Source organism: Podarcis raffonei, chromosome 7 (genome assembly GCF_027172205.1).
Source record: "Podarcis raffonei isolate rPodRaf1 chromosome 7, rPodRaf1.pri, whole genome shotgun sequence".
NCBI classification, from domain to species: Eukaryota; Metazoa; Chordata; class Lepidosauria; order Squamata; family Lacertidae; genus Podarcis; species Podarcis raffonei.
The window spans coordinates 76,552,238-76,575,989 of NC_070608.1; positions in this window are offsets into that span (position 1 = coordinate 76,552,238).

Below are 23,752 nucleotides of genomic sequence, written 5' to 3' on the forward strand. Positions count from 1 at the left end.
TCATTTCGAACCGTTTGGCACCATTTTTGAGTGAATTGCCGAAAGTCGGATTTTTTATGAAATTGTGACCCCGGGGCTTAGGGATTTTTTCAAAAAAATCTTTTTCTGCCGGTTAAGTTGTCGAGGGCTGATTTCGTGTCCTGTGATAAAAACCCATCTGTTTCGACCGCCAAACCTTTCAGGGGAGAATTTGGAACCTTTTGGCACAATTTTTAAGTCAATTGCGAAAAGTCAGGTATTTTATGAAATTGTGACCCCGGGGCTTAGGATTTTTTCAAAAAAATCTTTTTCTGCTGGTTAAGTTGTTGAGGGCTGATTTCTTTTCCTGTGATAAAAAGCCTTCTGTTTCAACCGTCAAACCTTTCAGGGGAGCATTTGCAACCGTTTGGCACCATTTTTGAGTAAATTGCCGGAAGTCAGATTTTTTATGAATTTGTGACCCCGGGGCTTAGGGATTTTTTCAAAAAAAATCTTTTTCTGCCGGTTAAGTTGTCGAGGGCTGATTTCTTCTATTTCCATTCCCAAACATTTCAGAGGATCATTTGCAACCGTCTGGCACCATTTTTGAGTGAATTGCCGAAAGTCAGATTTTTTATGAATTTGTGACCCCGGGGCTTAGGATTTTTTCAAAAAAATCTTTTTCTGCCGGTTAAGTTGTTGAGGGTTGATTTCTTTTAATGTGATAAAAAGCCTTCTCTTTCAACCGCCAAACCTTTCAGGGGAGAATTTGGAACCTTTTGGCACAATTTTTGAGTGAATTGCCAAAAGTCAGATTTTATATGAAATTGTGACCCCGGGGCTTAGGATTTTTTCAAAAAAATCTTTTTCTGCCGGTCAAGTTTTTGAGGGCTGAATGCTTTTCCAGTGATAAAAAGCCTTCTGTTTCAACCGCCAAACCTTTCAGGGGAGCATTTGCAACCGTTTGGCACCATTTTTGAGTGAATTGCCGAAAGTCAGATTTTTTATGAATTTGTGACCCCGGGGCTTAGGATTTTTTCAAAAAAATCTTTTTCTGCCAGTCAAGTTGTTGAGGGCTGAATTCTTTTCCTGTGATAAAAAGCCTTCTGTTTGAACCGCCAAACCTTTCAGGGGAGAGTTTGGAACCGTTTGGCACCATTTTTGAGTGAATTGCCGAAAGTCAGATTTTTTATGAATTCGTGACCCCGGGGCTTAGGGATTTTTTCAAAAAAATCTTTTTCTGCCGGTTAAGTTGTTGAGGGTTGATTTCTTTTAATGTGATAAAAAGCCTTCTCTTTCAACCGCCAAACCTTTCAGGGGAGAATTTGGAACCTTTTGGCACAATTTTTGAGTGAATTGCCAAAAGTCAGATTTTATATGAAATTGTGACCCCGGGGCTTAGGATTTTTTCAAAAAAATCTTTTTCTGCCGGTCAAGTTTTTGAGGGCTGAATGCTTTTCCAGTGATAAAAAGCCTTCTGTTTCAACCGCCAAACCTTTCAGGGGAGCATTTGCAACCGTTTGGCACCATTTTTGAGTGAATTGCCGAAAGTCAGATTTTTTATGAATTTGTGACCCCGGGGCTTAGGATTTTTTCAAAAAAATCTTTTTCTGCCAGTCAAGTTGTTGAGGGCTGAATTCTTTTCCTGTGATAAAAAGCCTTCTGTTTGAACCGCCAAACCTTTCAGGGGAGAGTTTGGAACCGTTTGGCACCATTTTTGAGTGAATTGCCGAAAGTCAGATTTTTTATGAATTCGTGACCCCGGGGCTTAGGGATTTTTTCAAAAAAATCTTTTTCTGCCGGTTAAGTTGTTGAGGACTGATTTCTTGTCCTGTGATAAAAAGCCTTCTCTTTCAACCGCCGAACCTTTCCGGGGATCATTTGGAACCTTTTGGCACAATTTATGAGTGAATTGCCAAAAGTCAGATTTTATATGAAATTGTGACCCCGGGGCTTAGGATTTTTTCAAAAAAATCTTTTTCTGCCGGTCAAGTTGTTGAGGGCTGAATTCTTTTCCTGTGATAAAAAGCCTTCTGTTTGAACCGCCAAACCTTTCAGGGGAGAGTTTGGAACCGTTTGGCACCATTTTTGAGTGAATTGCCGAAAGTCAGATTTTTTATGAATTTGTGACCCCGGGGCTTAGGGATTTTTTCAAAAAAAATTTTTTTTCGGCCGGTTAAGTTGTTGAGGACTGATTTCTTGTCCTGTGATAAAAAGCCTTCTCTTTCAACCGCCAAACCTTTCCGGGGATCATTTGGAACCTTTTGGCACAATTTATGAGTGAATTGCCAAAAGTCAGATTTTTTATGAAATTGTGACCCTGGGGCTTAGGATTTTTTCAAAAAAATCTTTTTCTGCGGTTAAGTTGTTGAGGACTGATTTCTTGTCCTGTGATAAAAAGCCTTCTCTTTCAACCGCCAAACCTTTCAGGGGAGAGTTTGGAACCGTTTGGCACCATTTTTGAGTGAATTGCCAAAAGTCAGATTTTATATGAAATTGTGACCCCGGGGCTTAGGATTTTTTCAAAAAAATCTTTTTCTGCCAGTTAAGATGTTGAGGGCTGATTTCTTTTCCTGTGATAAAAAGCCTTCTGTTTCAACTGCCAAACCTTTCAGGGGATCATTTCGAACCGTTTGGCACCATTTTTGAGTGAATTGCGAAAAGTAAGATTTTTTATGAAATTGTGACCCCGGGGCTTAGGATTTTTTCAAAAAAATCTTTTTCTGCCGGTTATGTTGTTGAGGGCTGATTTCTTTTCCTGTGATAAAAAGCCTTCTGTTTCAAGCACCAAACCTTTCAGGGGAGAATTTGGAACCTTTTGGCACAATTTTTGAGTGAATTGCCAAAAGTCAGATTTTATATGAAATTGTGACCCCGGGGCTTAGGATTTTTTCAAAAAAATCTTTTTCTGCCAGTTAAGATGTTGAGGGCTGATTTCTTTTCCTGTGATAAAAAGCCTTCTGTTTCAACTGCCAAACCTTTCAGAGGATCATTTGCAACCGTCTGGCACCATTTTTGAGTGAATTGCCGAAAGTCAGGTTTTTTATAAATTGTGATCCCGGGGCTTAGGATTTTTTCAAAAAAATCTTTTTCTGCCGGTTAAGTTGTTGAGGGTTGATTTCTTTTCCTGTGATAAAAAGCCTTCTGTTTCAACCGCCAAACCTTTCAGGGGAGAATTTGGAACCTTTTGGCACAATTTTTGAGTGAATTGCCAAAAGTCAGTTTTTTTATGATATTGTGACCCCGGGGCTTAGGATTTTTTCAAAAAAATATTTTTCTGCCGGTTAAGTTGTTGAGGGCTGATTTCTTTTCCTGTGATAAAAAGCCTTCTGTTTCAACCGCCAAACCTTTCAGGGGAGAATTTGGAACCTTTTGGCACAATTTTTGAGTCAATTGCGAAAAGTCAGATTTTTTATGAAATTGTGACCCCGGGGCTTAGGATTTTTTCAAAAAAATCTTTTTCTGCCGGTTAAGTTGTCGAGGGCTGATTTCGTGTCCTGTGATAAAAACCCATCTGTTTCGACCGCCAAACCTTTCAGGGGAGAATTTGGAACCTTTTGGCACAATTTTTGAGTCATATGCGAAAAGTCAGGTTTTTTATGAAATTGTGACCCCGGGGGTTAGGATTTTTTCAAAAAAATCTTTTTCTGCCGGTCAAGTTGTTGAGGGCTGAATTCTTTTCCTGTGATAAAAAGCCTTCTGTTTGAACCGCCAAACCTTTCAGGGGAGAGTTTGGAACCGTTTGGCACCATTTTTGAGTGAATTGCCGAAAGTCAGATTTTTTATGAATTTGTGACCCCGGGGCTTAGGGATTTTTTCAAAAAAATCTTTTTCTGCCGGTTAAGTTGTTGAGGACTGATTTCTTGTCCTGTGATAAAAAGCCTTCTCTTTCAACCGCCAAACCTTTCCGGGGATCATTTGGAACCTTTTGGCACAATTTATGAGTGAATTGCCAAAAGTCAGATTTTTTATGAAATTGTGACCCCGGGGCTTAGGATTTTTTCAAAAAAATCTTTTTCTGCCGGTCAAGTTGTTGAGGGCTGAATTCTTTTCCTGTGATAAAAAGCCTTCTGTTTGAACCGCCAAACCTTTCAGGGGAGAGTTTGGAACCGTTTGGCACCATTTTTGAGTGAATTGCCGAAAGTCAGATTTTTTATGAATTTGTGACCCCGGGGCTTAGGGATTTTTTCAAAAAAATCTTTTTCTGCTGGTTAAGTTGTTGAGGACTGATTTCTTGTCCTGTGATAAAAAGCCTTCTCTTTCAACCGCCAAACCTTTCAGGGGGGAATTTGGAACCTTTTGGCACAATTTTTGAGTGAATTGCCAAAAGTAAGATTTTTTATGAAATTGTGACCCCGGAGCTTAGGATTTTTTCAAAAAAATCTTTTTCTGCCGGTTGTGTTGTTGAGGGCTGATTTCTTTTCCTGTGATAAAAAGCCTTCTGTTTCAAGCACCAAACCTTTCAGGGGAGAATTTGGAACCTTTTGGCACAATTTTTGAGTGAATTGCCAAAAGTCAGATTTTATATGAAATTGTGACCCCGGGGCTTAGGATTTTTTCAAAAAAATCTTTTTCTGCCAGTTAAGATGTTGAGGGCTGATTTCTTTTCCTGTGATAAAAAGCCTTCTGTTTCAACTGCCAAACCTTTCAGGGGATCATTTCGAACCGTTTGGCACCATTTTTGAGTGAATTGCCGAAAGTCGGATTTTTTATGAAATTGTGACCCCGGGGCTTAGGGATTTTTTCAAAAAAATCTTTTTCTGCCGGTTAAGTTGTCGAGGGCTGATTTCGTGTCCTGTGATAAAAACCCATCTGTTTCGACCGCCAAACCTTTCAGGGGAGAATTTGGAACCTTTTGGCACAATTTTTAAGTCAATTGCGAAAAGTCAGGTATTTTATGAAATTGTGACCCCGGGGCTTAGGATTTTTTCAAAAAAATCTTTTTCTGCCGGTCAAGTTGTTGAGGGCTGAATTCTTTTCCTGTGATAAAAAGCCTTCTGTTTGAACCGCCAAACCTTTCAGGGGAGAGTTTGGAACCGTTTGGCACCATTTTTGAGTGAATTGCCGAAAGTCAGATTTTTTATGAATTTGTGACCCCGGGGCTTAGGGATTTTTTCAAAAAAATCTTTTTCTGCCGGTTAAGTTGTTGAGGGCTGATTTCTTTTCCTGTGATAAAAAGCCTTCTGTTTCAAGCACCAAACCTTTCAGGGGAGCATTTGCAACCGTTTGGCACCATTTTTGAGTAAATTGCCGGAAGTCAGATTTTTTATGAATTTGTGACCCCGGGGCTTAGGGATTTTTTCAAAAAAAATCTTTTTCTGCCGGTTAAGTTGTCGAGGGCTGATTTCTTCTATTTCCATTCCCAAACCTTTCAGAGGATCATTTGCAACCGTCTGGCACCATTTTTGAGTGAATTGCCGAAAGTCAGGTTTTTTATGAAATTGTGACCCCGGGGCTTAGGATTTTTTCAAAAAAATATTTTTCTGCTGGTTAAGTTGTTGAGGGCTGATTTCTTTTCCTGTGATAAAAAGCCTTCTGTTTCAACCGCCAAAACTTTCAGGGGAGCATTTGCAACCGTTTGGCACCATTTTTGAGTGAATTGCCGAAAGTCAGATTTTTTATGAATTTGTGACCCCGGGGCTTAGGGATTTTTTCAAAAAAATCTTTTTCTGCCGGTTAAGTTGTTGAGGTCTGATTTCTTGTCCTGTGATAAAAAGCCTTCTCTTTCAACCGCCAAACCTTTCAGGGGAGAATTTGGAACCTTTTGGCACAATTTTTGAGTGAATTGCCAAAAGTCAGATTTTATATGAAATTGTGACCCCGGGGCTTAGGATTTTTTCAAAAAAATCTTTTTCTGCCGGTTAAGTTGTTGAGGGTTGATTTCTTTTCCTGTGATAAAAAGCCTTCTGTTTCAACCGCCAAACCTTTCAGGGGAGAATTTGGAACCTTTTGGCACAATTTTTGAGTGAATTGCCAAAAGTCAGTTTTTTTATGATATTGTGACCCCGGGGCTTAGGATTTTTTCAAAAAAATATTTTTCTGCTGGTTAAGTTGTTGAGGGCTGATTTCTTTTCCTGTGATAAAAAGCCTTCTGTTTCAACTGCCAAACCTTTCAGGGGATCATTTCGAACCGTTTGGCACCATTTTTGAGTAAATTGCCAAAAGTCAGATTTTTTATGAAATTGTGACCCCGGGGCTTAGGGATTTTTTCAAAAAAATCTTTTTCTGCCAGTTAAGTTGTCGAGGGCTGATTTCTTCTATTTCCATTCACAAACCTTTCAGAGGATCATTTGCAACCGTCTGGCACCATTTTTGAGTGAATTGCCGAAAGTCAGATTTTTTATGAATTTGTGACCCCGGGGCTTAGGGATTTTTTCAAAAAAATATTTTTCTGCCGGTTATGTTGCTGAGGGTTGATTTCTTTTCCTGTGATAAAAAGCCTTCTGTTTCAACCGCCAAACCTTTCAGGGGAGAATTTGGAAGGTTTTGGCACAATTTTTGAGTGATTTGCCAAAAGTCAGATTTTTTATGAAATTGTGACCCCGGGGCTTAGGATTTTTTCAAAAAAATATTTTTCTGCTGGTTAAGTTGGTGAGGGCTGATTTCTTTTCCTGTGATAAAAAGCCTTCTGTTTCAACTGCCAAACCTTTCAGGGGATCATTTGGAACCGTTTGGCACCATTTTTGAGTGAATTGCCGAAAGTCAGATTTTTTATGAAATTGTGACCCCGGGGCTTAGGGATTTTTTTCAAAAAAATCTTTTTCTGCCGGTTAAGTTGTCGAGGGCTGATTTCGTGTCCTGTGATAAAAACCCATCTGTTTCGACCGCCAAACCTTTCAGGGGAGAATTTGGAACCTTTTGGCACATTTTTGAGTCATATGCGAAAAGTCAGGTTTTTTATGAAATTGTGACCCCGGGGCTTAGGATTTTTTCAAAAAAATCTTTTTCTGCCGGTCAAGTTGTTGAGGGCTGAATTCTTTTCCTGTGATAAAAAGCCTTCTGTTTGAACCGCCAAACCTTTCAGGGGAGAGTTTTGAACCGTTTGGCACAATTTTTGAGTGAATTGCCGAAAGTCAGATTTTTTATGAATTTGTGACCCCGGGGCTTAGGGATTTTTTCAAAAAAATCTTTTTCTGCCGGTTAAGTTGTTGAGGACTGATTTCTTGTCCTGTGATAAAAAGCCTTCTCTTTCAACCGCCAAACCTTTCCGGGGATCATTTGGAACCTTTTGGCACAATTTATGAGTGAATTGCCAAAAGTCAGATTTTTTATGAAATTGTGACCCCGGGGCTTAGGATTTTTTCAAAAAAATCTTTTTCTGCCGGTCAAGTTGTTGAGGGCTGAATTCTTTTCCTGTGATAAAAAGCCTTCTGTTTGAACCGCCAAACCTTTCAGGGGAGAGTTTGGAACCGTTTGGCACCATTTTTGAGTGAATTGCCGAAAGTCAGATTTTTTATGAATTTGTGACCCCGGGGCTTAGGGATTTTTTCAAAAAAATCTTTTTCTGCTGGTTAAGTTGTTGAGGACTGATTTCTTGTCCTGTGATAAAAAGCCTTCTCTTTCAACCGCCAAACCTTTCAGGGGGGAATTTGGAACCTTTTGGCACAATTTTTGAGTGAATTGCCAAAAGTAAGATTTTTTATGAAATTGTGACCCCGGAGCTTAGGATTTTTTCAAAAAAATCTTTTTCTGCCGGTTGTGTTGTTGAGGGCTGATTTCTTTTCCTGTGATAAAAAGCCTTCTGTTTCAAGCACCAAACCTTTCAGGGGAGAATTTGGAACCTTTTGGCACAATTTTTGAGTGAATTGCCAAAAGTCAGATTTTATATGAAATTGTGACCCCGGGGCTTAGGATTTTTTCAAAAAAATCTTTTTCTGCCAGTTAAGATGTTGAGGGCTGATTTCTTTTCCTGTGATAAAAAGCCTTCTGTTTCAACTGCCAAACCTTTCAGGGGATCATTTCGAACCGTTTGGCACCATTTTTGAGTGAATTGCCGAAAGTCGGATTTTTTATGAAATTGTGACCCCGGGGCTTAGGGATTTTTTCAAAAAAATCTTTTTCTGCCGGTTAAGTTGTCGAGGGCTGATTTCGTGTCCTGTGATAAAAACCCATCTGTTTCGACCGCCAAACCTTTCAGGGGAGAATTTGGAACCTTTTGGCACAATTTTTAAGTCAATTGCGAAAAGTCAGGTATTTTATGAAATTGTGACCCCGGGGCTTAGGATTTTTTCAAAAAAATCTTTTTCTGCCGGTCAAGTTGTTGAGGGCTGAATTCTTTTCCTGTGATAAAAAGCCTTCTGTTTGAACCGCCAAACCTTTCAGGGGAGAGTTTGGAACCGTTTGGCACCATTTTTGAGTGAATTGCCGAAAGTCAGATTTTTTATGAATTTGTGACCCCGGGGCTTAGGGATTTTTTCAAAAAAATCTTTTTCTGCCGGTTAAGTTGTTGAGGGCTGATTTCTTTTCCTGTGATAAAAAGCCTTCTGTTTCAAGCACCAAACCTTTCAGGGGAGCATTTGCAACCGTTTGGCACCATTTTTGAGTAAATTGCCGGAAGTCAGATTTTTTATGAATTTGTGACCCCGGGGCTTAGGGATTTTTTCAAAAAAAATCTTTTTCTGCCGGTTAAGTTGTCGAGGGCTGATTTCTTCTATTTCCATTCCCAAACCTTTCAGAGGATCATTTGCAACCGTCTGGCACCATTTTTGAGTGAATTGCCGAAAGTCAGGTTTTTTATGAAATTGTGACCCCGGGGCTTAGGATTTTTTCAAAAAAATATTTTTCTGCTGGTTAAGTTGTTGAGGGCTGATTTCTTTTCCTGTGATAAAAAGCCTTCTGTTTCAACCGCCAAAACTTTCAGGGGAGCATTTGCAACCGTTTGGCACCATTTTTGAGTGAATTGCCGAAAGTCAGATTTTTTATGAATTTGTGACCCCGGGGCTTAGGGATTTTTTCAAAAAAATCTTTTTCTGCCGGTTAAGTTGTTGAGGTCTGATTTCTTGTCCTGTGATAAAAAGCCTTCTCTTTCAACCGCCAAACCTTTCAGGGGAGAATTTGGAACCTTTTGGCACAATTTTTGAGTGAATTGCCAAAAGTCAGATTTTATATGAAATTGTGACCCCGGGGCTTAGGATTTTTTCAAAAAAATCTTTTTCTGCCGGTTAAGTTGTTGAGGGTTGATTTCTTTTCCTGTGATAAAAAGCCTTCTGTTTCAACCGCCAAACCATTCAGGGGAGAATTTGGAACCTTTTGGCACAATTTTTGAGTGAATTGCCAAAAGTCAGTTTTTTTATGATATTGTGACCCCGGGGCTTAGGATTTTTTCAAAAAAATATTTTTCTGCTGGTTAAGTTGTTGAGGGCTGATTTCTTTTCCTGTGATAAAAAGCCTTCTGTTTCAACTGCCAAACCTTTCAGGGGATCATTTCGAACCGTTTGGCACCATTTTTGAGTAAATTGCCAAAAGTCAGATTTTTTATGAAATTGTGACCCCGGGGCTTAGGGATTTTTTCAAAAAAATCTTTTTCTGCCAGTTAAGTTGTCGAGGGCTGATTTCTTCTATTTCCATTCACAAACCTTTCAGAGGATCATTTGCAACCGTCTGGCACCATTTTTGAGTGAATTGCCGAAAGTCAGATTTTTTATGAATTTGTGACCCCGGGGCTTAGGGATTTTTTCAAAAAAATATTTTTCTGCCGGTTATGTTGCTGAGGGTTGATTTCTTTTCCTGTGATAAAAAGCCTTCTGTTTCAACCGCCAAACCTTTCAGGGGAGAATTTGGAAGGTTTTGGCACAATTTTTGAGTGATTTGCCAAAAGTCAGATTTTTTATGAAATTGTGACCCCGGGGCTTAGGGATTTTTTCAAAAAAATATTTTTCTGCTGGTTAAGTTGGTGAGGGCTGATTTCTTTTCCTGTGATAAAAAGCCTTCTGTTTCAACTGCCAAACCTTTCAGGGGATCATTTGGAACCGTTTGGCACCATTTTTGAGTGAATTGCCGAAAGTCAGATTTTTTATGAAATTGTGACCCCGGGGCTTAGGGATTTTTTTCAAAAAAATCTTTTTCTGCCGGTTAAGTTGTCGAGGGCTGATTTCGTGTCCTGTGATAAAAACCCATCTGTTTCGACCGCCAAACCTTTCAGGGGAGAATTTGGAACCTTTTGGCACATTTTTGAGTCATATGCGAAAAGTCAGGTTTTTTATGAAATTGTGACCCCGGGGCTTAGGATTTTTTCAAAAAAATCTTTTTCTGCCGGTCAAGTTGTTGAGGGCTGAATTCTTTTCCTGTGATAAAAAGCCTTCTGTTTGAACCGCCAAACCTTTCAGGGGAGAGTTTTGAACCGTTTGGCACAATTTTTGAGTGAATTGCCGAAAGTCAGATTTTTTATGAATTTGTGACCCCGGGGCTTAGGGATTTTTTCAAAAAAATCTTTTTCTGCCGGTTAAGTTGTTGAGGACTGATTTCTTGTCCTGTGATAAAAAGCCTTCTCTTTCAACCGCCAAACCTTTCCGGGGATCATTTGGAACCTTTTGGCACAATTTATGAGTGAATTGCCAAAAGTCAGATTTTTTATGAAATTGTGACCCCGGGGCTTAGGATTTTTTCAAAAAAATCTTTTTCTGCCGGTCAAGTTGTTGAGGGCTGAATTCTTTTCCTGTGATAAAAAGCCTTCTGTTTGAACCGCCAAACCTTTCAGGGGAGAGTTTGGAACCGTTTGGCACCATTTTTGAGTGAATTGCCGAAAGTCAGATTTTTTATGAATTTGTGACCCCGGGGCTTAGGGATTTTTTCAAAAAAATCTTTTTCTGCTGGTTAAGTTGTTGAGGACTGATTTCTTGTCCTGTGATAAAAAGCCTTCTCTTTCAACCGCCAAACCTTTCAGGGGGGAATTTGGAACCTTTTGGCACAATTTTTGAGTGAATTGCCAAAAGTAAGATTTTTTATGAAATTGTGACCCCGGAGCTTAGGATTTTTTCAAAAAAATCTTTTTCTGCCGGTTGTGTTGTTGAGGGCTGATTTCTTTTCCTGTGATAAAAAGCCTTCTGTTTCAAGCACCAAACCTTTCAGGGGAGAATTTGGAACCTTTTGGCACAATTTTTGAGTGAATTGCCAAAAGTCAGATTTTATATGAAATTGTGACCCCGGGGCTTAGGATTTTTTCAAAAAAATCTTTTTCTGCCAGTTAAGATGTTGAGGGCTGATTTCTTTTCCTGTGATAAAAAGCCTTCTGTTTCAACTGCCAAACCTTTCAGGGGATCATTTCGAACCGTTTGGCACCATTTTTGAGTGAATTGCCGAAAGTCGGATTTTTTATGAAATTGTGACCCCGGGGCTTAGGGATTTTTTCAACAAAATCTTTTTCTGCCGGTTAAGTTGTCGAGGGCTGATTTCGTGTCCTGTGATAAAAACCCATCTGTTTCGACCGCCAAACCTTTCAGGGGAGAATTTGGAACCTTTTGGCACAATTTTTAAGTCAATTGCGAAAAGTCAGGTATTTTATGAAATTGTGACCCCGGGGCTTAGGATTTTTTCAAAAAAATCTTTTTCTGCCGGTCAAGTTGTTGAGGGCTGAATTCTTTTCCTGTGATAAAAAGCCTTCTGTTTGAACCGCCAAACCTTTCAGGGGAGAGTTTGGAACCGTTTGGCACCATTTTTGAGTGAATTGCCGAAAGTCAGATTTTTTATGAATTTGTGACCCCGGGGCTTAGGGATTTTTTCAAAAAAATCTTTTTCTGCCGGTTAAGTTGTTGAGGGCTGATTTCTTTTCCTGTGATAAAAAGCCTTCTGTTTCAAGCACCAAACCTTTCAGGGGAGCATTTGCAACCGTTTGGCACCATTTTTGAGTAAATTGCCGGAAGTCAGATTTTTTATGAATTTGTGACCCCGGGGCTTAGGGATTTTTTCAAAAAAAATCTTTTTCTGCCGGTTAAGTTGTCGAGGGCTGATTTCTTCTATTTCCATTCCCAAACCTTTCAGAGGATCATTTGCAACCGTCTGGCACCATTTTTGAGTGAATTGCCGAAAGTCAGGTTTTTTATGAAATTGTGACCCCGGGGCTTAGGATTTTTTCAAAAAAATATTTTTCTGCTGGTTAAGTTGTTGAGGGCTGATTTCTTTTCCTGTGATAAAAAGCCTTCTGTTTCAACCGCCAAAACTTTCAGGGGAGCATTTGCAACCGTTTGGCACCATTTTTGAGTGAATTGCCGAAAGTCAGATTTTTTATGAATTTGTGACCCCGGGGCTTAGGGATTTTTTCAAAAAAATCTTTTTCTGCCGGTTAAGTTGTTGAGGTCTGATTTCTTGTCCTGTGATAAAAAGCCTTCTCTTTCAACCGCCAAACCTTTCAGGGGAGAATTTGGAACCTTTTGGCACAATTTTTGAGTGAATTGCCAAAAGTCAGATTTTATATGAAATTGTGACCCCGGGGCTTAGGATTTTTTCAAAAAAATCTTTTTCTGCCGGTTAAGTTGTTGAGGGTTGATTTCTTTTCCTGTGATAAAAAGCCTTCTGTTTCAACCGCCAAACCTTTCAGGGGAGAATTTGGAACCTTTTGGCACAATTTTTGAGTGAATTGCCAAAAGTCAGTTTTTTTATGATATTGTGACCCCGGGGCTTAGGATTTTTTCAAAAAAATATTTTTCTGCTGGTTAAGTTGTTGAGGGCTGATTTCTTTTCCTGTGATAAAAAGCCTTCTGTTTCAACTGCCAAACCTTTCAGGGGATCATTTCGAACCGTTTGGCACCATTTTTGAGTAAATTGCCAAAAGTCAGATTTTTTATGAAATTGTGACCCCGGGGCTTAGGGATTTTTTCAAAAAAATCTTTTTCTGCCAGTTAAGTTGTCGAGGGCTGATTTCTTCTATTTCCATTCACAAACCTTTCAGAGGATCATTTGCAACCGTCTGGCACCATTTTTGAGTGAATTGCCGAAAGTCAGATTTTTTATGAATTTGTGACCCCGGGGCTTAGGGATTTTTTCAAAAAAATATTTTTCTGCCGGTTATGTTGCTGAGGGTTGATTTCTTTTCCTGTGATAAAAAGCCTTCTGTTTCAACCGCCAAACCTTTCAGGGGAGAATTTGGAAGGTTTTGGCACAATTTTTGAGTGATTTGCCAAAAGTCAGATTTTTTATGAAATTGTGACCCCGGGGCTTAGGATTTTTTCAAAAAAATATTTTTCTGCTGGTTAAGTTGGTGAGGGCTGATTTCTTTTCCTGTGATAAAAAGCCTTCTGTTTCAACTGCCAAACCTTTCAGGGGATCATTTGGAACCGTTTGGCACCATTTTTGAGTGAATTGCCGAAAGTCAGATTTTTTATGAAATTGTGACCCCGGGGCTTAGGGATTTTTTTCAAAAAAATCTTTTTCTGCCGGTTAAGTTGTCGAGGGCTGATTTCGTGTCCTGTGATAAAAACCCATCTGTTTCGACCGCCAAACCTTTCAGGGGAGAATTTGGAACCTTTTGGCACATTTTTGAGTCATATGCGAAAAGTCAGGTTTTTTATGAAATTGTGACCCCGGGGCTTAGGATTTTTTCAAAAAAATCTTTTTCTGCCGGTCAAGTTGTTGAGGGCTGAATTCTTTTCCTGTGATAAAAAGCCTTCTGTTTGAACCGCCAAACCTTTCAGGGGAGAGTTTTGAACCGTTTGGCACAATTTTTGAGTGAATTGCCGAAAGTCAGATTTTTTATGAATTTGTGACCCCGGGGCTTAGGGATTTTTTCAAAAAAATCTTTTTCTGCCGGTTAAGTTGTTGAGGACTGATTTCTTGTCCTGTGATAAAAAGCCTTCTCTTTCAACCGCCAAACCTTTCCGGGGATCATTTGGAACCTTTTGGCACAATTTATGAGTGAATTGCCAAAAGTCAGATTTTTTATGAAATTGTGACCCCGGGGCTTAGGATTTTTTCAAAAAAATCTTTTTCTGCTGGTCAAGTTGTTGAGGGCTGAATTCTTTTCCTGTGATAAAAAGCCTTCTGTTTGAACCGCCAAACCTTTCAGGGGAGAGTTTGGAACCGTTTGGCACCATTTTTGAGTGAATTGCCGAAAGTCAGATTTTTTATGAATTTGTGACCCCGGGGCTTAGGGATTTTTTCAAAAAAATCTTTTTCTGCTGGTTAAGTTGTTGAGGACTGATTTCTTGTCCTGTGATAAAAAGCCTTCTCTTTCAACCGCCAAACCTTTCAGGGGGGAATTTGGAACCTTTTGGCACAATTTTTGAGTGAATTGCCAAAAGTAAGATTTTTTATGAAATTGTGACCCCGGAGCTTAGGATTTTTTCAAAAAAATCTTTTTCTGCCGGTTGTGTTGTTGAGGGCTGATTTCTTTTCCTGTGATAAAAAGCCTTCTGTTTCAAGCACCAAACCTTTCAGGGGAGAATTTGGAACCTTTTGGCACAATTTTTGAGTGAATTGCCAAAAGTCAGATTTTATATGAAATTGTGACCCCGGGGCTTAGGATTTTTTCAAAAAAATCTTTTTCTGCCAGTTAAGATGTTGAGGGCTGATTTCTTTTCCTGTGATAAAAAGCCTTCTGTTTCAACTGCCAAACCTTTCAGGGGATCATTTCGAACCGTTTGGCACCATTTTTGAGTGAATTGCCGAAAGTCGGATTTTTTATGAAATTGTGACCCCGGGGCTTAGGGATTTTTTCAAAAAAATCTTTTTCTGCCGGTTAAGTTGTCGAGGGCTGATTTCGTGTCCTGTGATAAAAACCCATCTGTTTCGACCGCCAAACCTTTCAGGGGAGAATTTGGAACCTTTTGGCACAATTTTTAAGTCAATTGCGAAAAGTCAGGTATTTTATGAAATTGTGACCCCGGGGCTTAGGATTTTTTCAAAAAAATCTTTTTCTGCCGGTCAAGTTGTTGAGGGCTGAATTCTTTTCCTGTGATAAAAAGCCTTCTGTTTGAACCGCCAAACCTTTCAGGGGAGAGTTTGGAACCGTTTGGCACCATTTTTGAGTGAATTGCCGAAAGTCAGATTTTTTATGAATTTGTGACCCCGGGGCTTAGGGATTTTTTCAAAAAAATCTTTTTCTGCCGGTTAAGTTGTTGAGGGCTGATTTCTTTTCCTGTGATAAAAAGTCTTCTGTTTCAAGCACCAAACCTTTCAGGGGAGCATTTGCAACCGTTTGGCACCATTTTTGAGTAAATTGCCGGAAGTCAGATTTTTTATGAATTTGTGACCCCGGGGCTTAGGGATTTTTTCAAAAAAAATCTTTTTCTGCCGGTTAAGTTGTCGAGGGCTGATTTCTTCTATTTCCATTCCCAAACCTTTCAGAGGATCATTTGCAACCGTCTGGCACCATTTTTGAGTGAATTGCCGAAAGTCAGGTTTTTTATGAAATTGTGACCCCGGGGCTTAGGATTTTTTCAAAAAAATCTTTTTCTGCTGGTTAAGTTGTTGAGGGCTGATTTCTTTTCCTGTGATAAAAAGCCTTCTGTTTCAACCGCCAAAACTTTCAGGGGAGCATTTGCAACCGTTTGGCACCATTTTTGAGTGAATTGCCGAAAGTCAGATTTTTTATGAATTTGTGACCCCGGGGCTTAGGGATTTTTTCAAAAAAATCTTTTTCTGCCGGTTAAGTTGTTGAGGTCTGATTTCTTGTCCTGTGATAAAAAGCCTTCTCTTTCAACCGCCAAACCTTTCAGGGGAGAATTTGGAACCTTTTGGCACAATTTTTGAGTGAATTGCCAAAAGTCAGATTTTATATGAAATTGTGACCCCGGGGCTTAGGATTTTTTCAAAAAAATCTTTTTCTGCCGGTTAAGTTGTTGAGGGTTGATTTCTTTTCCTGTGATAAAAAGCCTTCTGTTTCAACCGCCAAACCTTTCAGGGGAGAATTTGGAACCTTTTGGCACAATTTTTGAGTGAATTGCCAAAAGTCAGTTTTTTTATGATATTGTGACCCCGGGGCTTAGGATTTTTTCAAAAAAATATTTTTCTGCTGGTTAAGTTGTTGAGGGCTGATTTCTTTTCCTGTGATAAAAAGCCTTCTGTTTCAACTGCCAAACCTTTCAGGGGATCATTTCGAACCGTTTGGCACCATTTTTGAGTAAATTGCCAAAAGTCAGATTTTTTATGAAATTGTGACCCCGGGGCTTAGGGATTTTTTCAAAAAAATCTTTTTCTGCCAGTTAAGTTGTCGAGGGCTGATTTCTTCTATTTCCATTCACAAACCTTTCAGAGGATCATTTGCAACCGTCTGGCACCATTTTTGAGTGAATTGCCGAAAGTCAGATTTTTTATGAATTTGTGACCCCGGGGCTTAGGGATTTTTTCAAAAAAATATTTTTCTGCCGGTTATGTTGCTGAGGGTTGATTTCTTTTCCTGTGATAAAAAGCCTTCTGTTTCAACCGCCAAACCTTTCAGGGGAGAATTTGGAAGGTTTTGGCACAATTTTTGAGTGATTTGCCAAAAGTCAGATTTTTTATGAAATTGTGACCCCGGGGCTTAGGATTTTTTCAAAAAAATATTTTTCTGCTGGTTAAGTTGGTGAGGGCTGATTTCTTTTCCTGTGATAAAAAGCCTTCTGTTTCAACTGCCAAACCTTTCAGGGGATCATTTGGAACCGTTTGGCACCATTTTTGAGTGAATTGCCGAAAGTCAGATTTTTTATGAAATTGTGACCCCGGGGCTTAGGGATTTTTTTCAAAAAAATCTTTTTCTGCCGGTTAAGTTGTCGAGGGCTGATTTCGTGTCCTGTGATAAAAACCCATCTGTTTCGACCGCCAAACCTTTCAGGGGAGAATTTGGAACCTTTTGGCACATTTTTGAGTCATATGCGAAAAGTCAGGTTTTTTATGAAATTGTGACCCCGGGGCTTAGGGATTTTTTCAAAAAAATCTTTTTCTGCCGGTTAAGTTGTTGAGGACTGATTTCTTGTCCTGTGATAAAAAGCCTTCTCTTTCAACCGCCAAACCTTTCCGGGGATCATTTGGAACCTTTTGGCACAATTTATGAGTGAATTGCCAAAAGTCAGATTTTTTATGAAATTGTGACCCCGGGGCTTAGGATTTTTTCAAAAAAATCTTTTTCTGCCGGTCAAGTTGTTGAGGGCTGAATTCTTTTCCTGTGATAAAAAGCCTTCTGTTTGAACCGCCAAACCTTTCAGGGGAGAGTTTGGAACCGTTTGGCACCATTTTTGAGTGAATTGCCGAAAGTCAGATTTTTTATGAATTTGTGACCCCGGGGCTTAGGGATTTTTTCAAAAAAATCTTTTTCTGCTGGTTAAGTTGTTGAGGACTGATTTCTTGTCCTGTGATAAAAAGCCTTCTCTTTCAACCGCCAAACCTTTCAGGGGGGAATTTGGAACCTTTTGGCACAATTTTTGAGTGAATTGCCAAAAGTAAGATTTTTTATGAAATTGTGACCCCGGAGCTTAGGATTTTTTCAAAAAAATCTTTTTCTGCCGGTTGTGTTGTTGAGGGCTGATTTCTTTTCCTGTGATAAAAAGCCTTCTGTTTCAAGCACCAAACCTTTCAGGGGAGAATTTGGAACCTTTTGGCACAATTTTTGAGTGAATTGCCAAAAGTCAGATTTTATATGAAATTGTGACCCCGGGGCTTAGGATTTTTTCAAAAAAATCTTTTTCTGCCAGTTAAGATGTTGAGGGCTGATTTCTTTTCCTGTGATAAAAAGCCTTCTGTTTCAACTGCCAAACCTTTCAGGGGATCATTTCGAACCGTTTGGCACCATTTTTGAGTGAATTGCCGAAAGTCGGATTTTTTATGAAATTGTGACCCCGGGGCTTAGGGATTTTTTCAAAAAAATCTTTTTCTGCCGGTTAAGTTGTCGAGGGCTGATTTCGTGTCCTGTGATAAAAACCCATCTGTTTCGACCGCCAAACCTTTCAGGGGAGAATTTGGAACCTTTTGGCACAATTTTTAAGTCAATTGCGAAAAGTCAGGTATTTTATGAAATTGTGACCCCGGGGCTTAGGATTTTTTCAAAAAAATCTTTTTCTGCCGGTCAAGTTGTTGAGGGCTGAATTCTTTTCCTGTGATAAAAAGCCTTCTGTTTGAACCGCCAAACCTTTCAGGGGAGAGTTTGGAACCGTTTGGCACCATTTTTGAGTGAATTGCCGAAAGTCAGATTTTTTATGAATTTGTGACCCCGGGGCTTAGGGATTTTTTCAAAAAAATCTTTTTCTGCCGGTTAAGTTGTTGAGGGCTGATTTCTTTTCCTGTGATAAAAAGCCTTCTGTTTCAAGCACCAAACCTTTCAGGGGAGCATTTGCAACCGTTTGGCACCATTTTTGAGTAAATTGCCGGAAGTCAGATTTTTTATGAATTTGTGACCCCGGGGCTTAGGATTTTTTCAAAAAAATCTTTTTCTGCCAGTTAAGTTGTCGAGGGCTGATTTCTTCTATTTCCATTCACAAACCTTTCAGAGGATCATTTGCAACCGTCTGGCACCATTTTTGAGTGAATTGCCGAAAGTCAGATTTTTTATGAATTTGTGACCCCGGGGCTTAGGGATTTTTTCAAAAAAATATTTTTCTGCCGGTTATGTTGCTGAGGGTTGATTTCTTTTCCTGTGATAAAAAGCCTTCTGTTTCAACCGCCAAACCTTTCAGGGGAGAATTTGGAAGGTTTTGGCACAATTTTTGAGTGATTTGCCAAAAGTCAGATTTTTTATGAAATTGTGACCCCGGGGCTTAGGATTTTTTCAAAAAAATATTTTTCTGCTGGTTAAGTTGGTGAGGGCTGATTTCTTTTCCTGTGATAAAAAGCCTTCTGTTTCAACTGCCAAACCTTTCAGGGGATCATTTGGAACCGTTTGGCACCATTTTTGAGTGAATTGCCGAAAGTCAGATTTTTTATGAAATTGTGACCCCGGGGCTTAGGGATTTTTTCAAAAAAATCTTTTTCTGCCGGTTAAGTTGTCGAGGGCTGATTTCGTGTCCTGTGATAAAAACCCATCTGTTTCGACCGCCAAACCTTTCAGGGGAGAATTTGGAACCTTTTGGCACATTTTTTAAGTCAATTGCGAAAAGTCAGGTATTTTATGAAATTGTGACCCCGGGGTTTAGGATTTTTTCAAAAAAATCTTTTTCTGCCGGTCAAGTTGTTGAGGGCTGAATTCTTTTCCTGTGATAAAAAGCCTTCTGTTTGAACCGCCAAACCTTTCAGGGGAGAGTTTGGAACCGTTTGGCACCATTTTTGAGTGAATTGCCGAAAGTCAGATTTTTTATGAATTTGTGACCCCGGGGCTTAGGGATTTTTTCAAAAAAATCTTTTTCTGCCGGTTAAGTTGTTGAGGACTGATTTCTTGTCCTGTGATAAAAAGCCTTCTCTTTCAACCGCCAAACCTTTCAGGGGGGAATTTGGAACCTTTTGGCACAATTTTTGAGTGAATTGCCAAAAGTAAGATTTTTTATGAAATTGTGACCCCGGGGCTTAGGATTTTTTCAAAAAAATCTTTTTCTGCCGGTTATGTTGTTGAGGGCTGATTTCTTTTCCTGTGATAAAAAGCCTTCTGTTTCAAGCACCAAACCTTTCAGGGGAGCATTTGCAACCGTTTGGCACCATTTTTGAGTAAATTGCCGGAAGTCAGATTTTTTATGAATTTGTGACCCCGGGGCTTAGGGATTTTTTCAAAAAAAATCTTTTTCTGCCGGTTAAGTTGTCGAGGGCTGATTTCTTCTATTTCCATTCCCAAACCTTTCAGAGGATCATTTGCAACCGTCTGGCACCATTTTTGAGTGAATTGCCGAAAGTCAGGTTTTTTATGAAATTGTGACCCCGGGGCTTAGGATTTTTTCAAAAAAATATTTTTCTGCCGGTCAAGTTGTTGAGGGCTGATTTCTTTTCCTGTGATAAAAAGCCTTCTGTTTCAACCGCCAAAACTTTCAGGGGAGCATTTGCAACCGTTTGGCACCATTTTTGAGTGAATTGCCGAAAGTCAGATTTTTTATGAAATTGTGACCCCGGGGCTTAGTGATTTTTTCAAAAAAATCTTTTTCTGCCGGTTAAGTTGTTGAGGTCTGATTTCTTGTCCTGTGATAAAAAGCCTTCTCTTTCAACCGCCAAACCTTTCAGGGGAGAATTTGGAACCTTTTGGCACAATTTTTGAGTGAATTGCCAAAAGTCAGATTTTATATGAAATTGTGACCCCGGGGCTTAGGATTTTTTCAAAAAAATCTTTTTCTGCCAGGTTAAGTTGTTGAGGGTTGATTTCTTTTCCTGTGATAAAAAGCCTTCTGTTTCAACCGCCAAACCTTTCAGGGGATCATTTGGAACCTTTTGGCACAATTTTTGAGTGAATTGCCAAAAGTCAGATTTTTTATGAAATTGTGACCCCGGGGCTTAGGATTTTTTCAAAAAAATCTTTTTCTGCCAGTTAAGATGTTGAGGGCTGATTTCTTTTCCTGTGATAAAAAGCCTTCTGTTTCAACCGCCAAAACTTTCAGGGGAGCATTTGCAACCGTTTGGCACCATTTTTGAGTGAATTGCCGAAAGTCAGATTTTTTATGAATTTGTGACCCCGGGGCTTAGTGATTTTTTCAAAAAAATCTTTTTCTGCCGGTTAAGTTGTTGAGGTCTGATTTCTTGTCCTGTGATAAAAAGCCTTCTCTTTCAACCGCCAAACCTTTCAGGGGAGAATTTGGAACCTTTTGGCACAATTTTTGAGTGAATTGCCAAAAGTCAGATTTTTTATGAAATTGTGACCCCGGGGCTTAGGATTTTTTCAAAAAAATCTTTTTCTGCCGGTTAAGTTGTTGAGGGTTGATTTCTTTTCCTGTGATAAAAAGCCTTCTGTTTCAACCGCCAAACCTTTCAGGGGAGAATTTGGAACCTTTTGGCACAATTTTTGAGTGAATTGCCAAAAGTCAGTTTTTTTATGATATTGTGACCCCGGGGCTTAGGATTTTTTCAAAAAAATATTTTTCTGCTGGTTAAGTTGTTGAGGGCTGATTTCTTTTCCTGTGATAAAAAGCCTTCTGTTTCAACCGCCAAACCTTTCAGGGGAGAATTTGGAACCTTTTGGCACAATTTTTGAGTCAATTGCGAAAAGTCAGATTTTTTATGAAATTGTGACCCCGGGGCTTAGGATTTTTTCAAAAAAATCTTTTTCTGCCGGTTAAGATGTTGAGGGCTGATTTCTTTTCCTGTGATAAAAAGCCTTCTGTTTCAACTGCCAAACCTTTCAGGGGATCATTTGGAACCGTTTGGCACCATTTTTGAGTGAATTGCCAAAAGTCAGATTTTTTATGAAATTGTGACCCCGGGGATTTGTGATTTTTTTAAAATAAAAATTTCTACCGGTTAACTTGTCGAGAGCTGATTTCTTTTCTTCTGATAAAAAGCCTTCTGTTTCGACCGCCAAACCTTTCAGGGGATCATTTGCAACCGTTTGGCACCATTTTTGAGTGAATTGCCGGAAGACAGATTTTTTATCAATTTGTGACCCCGGGGCTTAGGGATTTTTTTCAAAAAAATCTTTTTCTGCTGGTTAAGTTGTTGAGGGCTGATTTCTTTTCCTGTGATAAAAAGCCTTCTGTTTCAAGCACCAAACCTTTCAGGGGAGAATTTGGAACCTTTTGGCACAATTTTTGAGTGAATTGCCAAAAGTCAGATTTTATATGAATTTGTGACCCCGGGGCTTAAGGATTTTTTCAAAAAAATCTTTTTCTGCCGGTTAAGTTGTCGAGGGCTGATTTCGTGTCCTGTGATAAAAACCCATCTGTTTCGACCGCCAAACCTTTCAGGGGAGAATTTGGAACCTTTGGGCACAATTTTTAAGTCAATTGCGAAAAGTCAGGTATTTTATGAAATTGTGACCCCGGGGCTTAGGATTTTTTCAAAAAAATCTTTTTCTGCCGGTCAAGTTGTTGAGGGCTGAATTCTTTTCCTGTGATAAAAAGCCTTCTGTTTGAACCGCCAAACCTTTCAGGGGAGAGTTTGGAACCGTTTGGCACCATTTTTGAGTGAATTGCCGAAAGTCAGATTTTTTATGAATTTGTGACCCCGGGGCTTAGGGATTTTTTCAAAAAAATCTTTTTCTGCCGGTTAAGTTGTTGAGGACTGATTTCTTGTCCTGTGATAAAAAGCCTTCTCTTTCAACCCCCAAACCTTTCAGGGGGGAATTTGGAACCTTTTGGCACAATTTTTGAGTGAATTGCCAAAAGTAAGATTTTTTATGAAATTGTGACCCCGGGGCTTAGGATTTTTTCAAAAAAATCTTTTTCTGCCGGTTATGTTGTTGAGGGCTGATTTCTTTTCCTGTGATAAAAAGCCTTCTGTTTCAAGCACCAAACCTTTCAGGGGAGAATTTGGAACCTTTTGGCACAATTTTTGAGTGAATTGCCAAAAGTCAGATTTTATATGAATTTGTGACCCCGGGGCTTAGGATTTTTTCAAAAAAATCTTTTTCTGCCAGTTAAGATGTTGAGGGCTGATTTCTTTTCCTGTGATAAAAAGCCTTCTGTTTCAACTGCCAAACCTTTCAGGGGATCATTTCGAACCGTTTGGCACCATTTTTGAGTAAATTGCCAAAAGTCAGATTTTTTATGAAATTGTGACCCCGGGGCTTAGGGATTTTTTCAAAAAAATCTTTTTCTGCCGGTTAAGTTGTCGAGGGCTGATTTCTTCTATTTCCATTCACAAACCTTTCAGAGGATCATTTGCAACCGTCTGGCACCATTTTTGAGTGAATTGCCGAAAGTCAGATTTTTTATGAAATTGTGACCCCGGGGCTTAGGATTTTTTCAAAAAAATCTTTTTCTGCTGGTTAAGTTGTTGAGGGCTGATTTCTTTTCCTGTGATAAAAAGCCTTCTGTTTCAACCGCCAAACCTTTCAGGGGAGCATTTGCAACCGTTTGGCACCATTTTTGAGTAAATTGCCGGAAGTCAGATTTTTTATGAATTTGTGACCCCGGGGCTTAGGGATTTTTTCAAAAAAAATCTTTTTCTGCCGGTTAAGTTGTCGAGGGCTGATTTCTTCTATTTCCATTCCCAAACATTTCAGAGGATCATTTGCAACCGTCTGGCACCATTTTTGAGTGAATTGCCGAAAGTCAGATTTTTTATGAATTTGTGACCCCGGGGCTTAGGATTTTTTCAAAAAAAATTTTTTCTGCCGGTTAAGTTGTTGAGGGTTGATTTCTTTTCCTGTGATAAAAAGCCTTCTCTTTCAACCGCCAAACCTTTCAGGGGAGAACTTGGAACCTTTTGGCACAATTTTTGAGTGAATTGCCAAAAGTCAGATTTTATATGAAATTGTGACCCCGGGGCTTAGGATTTTTTCAAAAAAATCTTTTTCTGCCGGTCAAGTTGTTGAGGGCTGAATGCTTTTCCAGTGATAAAAAGCCTTCTGTTTCAACCGCCAAACCTTTCAGGGGAGCATTTGCAACCGTTTGGCACCATTTTTGAGTGAATTGCCGAAAGTCAGATTTTTTATGAATTTGTGACCCCGGGGTTTAGGATTTTTTCAAAAAAATCTTTTTCTGCCGGTCAAGTTGTTGAGGGCTGAATTCTTTTCCTGTGATAAAAAGCCTTCTGTTTGAACCGCCAAACCTTTCAGGGGAGAGTTTGGAACCGTTTGGCACCATTTTTGAGTGAATTGCCGAAAGTCAGATTTTTTATGAATTCGTGACCCCGGGGCTTAGGGATTTTTTCAAAAAAATCTTTTTCTGCCGGTTAAGTTGTTGAGGACTGATTTCTTGTCCTGTGATAAAAAGCCTTCTCTTTCAACCGCCGAACCTTTCCGGGGATCATTTGGAACCTTTTGGCACAATTTATGAGTGAATTGCCAAAAGTCAGATTTTATATGAAGTTGTGACCCCGGGGCTTA